A 922-nucleotide genomic window follows, 5' to 3' on the forward strand; every position below is an offset into this window, starting at 1 on the left:
ATGTGAAACCACAGAGAATTAGCACTAAAGGTTGCAGGTTTGAGCCTCTCATGGCCTTTTTTAGCTCATTGTTTTGGTCTTGTTGCTCACATCAACATTATTTCCAACAGCAGCTGTTTTCTGAAAACAAGCTCAAACCAAAGTGTTAGCAACTAGCTGCTTAAGAAATATCAAAATATTACAGCTAAGGAGTCAAATGTGTTTTCTCAGGGGCTAAAAGGAGAATGAATATTGGACGTTTGCTAACATGTCAGTGCCCTCAACAGGTTCTTCTGCCCCCTGGTGGCCAAGAATCAGTGCAGCTTTAAAGTGCCTTTTTGTTGGGGAAACAAAACATTTTAATACAGAAAACACTCCAATGCTAATGCTATTGGTGATATACTTCTATTTCTGGGTTCCATGTTGTTGTTTGGTATATTACTTCTACTGATAACTGCTCTCCAAATATAGATTATGTAACATCACATCCACGTGTTGAAATTCCATCCCTGCTATTTTGGAATTTGATAGCTTTTGATTTTTCTTTCTTTGATCTATACAGCATTATATAATCGTCAGGTTTTAGAGAAGGGCCCCTCACAATCAAAGAGCCTTCTGTCTGGAGCTGCCATCCTGCACCAACAATTCATCAATCATACAGGGAGAACAGAGCAGGCAGACAGACAGGTTTTAACACCGGCAGTCACTACCGCAGACCAGAATCCATTGCAATTTAATAAGAATGACTTCATGTGTTTATCTCCTTTGAACAGCCACATCCAAAGTAGTTTATGAATTTAAAATCAACCATACATTATGTATACAAGGGATTTCTCCAAGTAGGGTTGCATTAGTATGAATATGACTTATAATTCACTCTTTCATTACCTGCGGCTGCCAACATGAGTAGATTCGGTGGAGTATTTGCTTTCAGTGTTGGCAC

This window comes from Dicentrarchus labrax, unplaced genomic scaffold (genome assembly GCF_905237075.1).
Source record: "Dicentrarchus labrax unplaced genomic scaffold, dlabrax2021, whole genome shotgun sequence".
Lineage (NCBI taxonomy): Eukaryota > Metazoa > Chordata > Actinopteri > Moronidae > Dicentrarchus > Dicentrarchus labrax.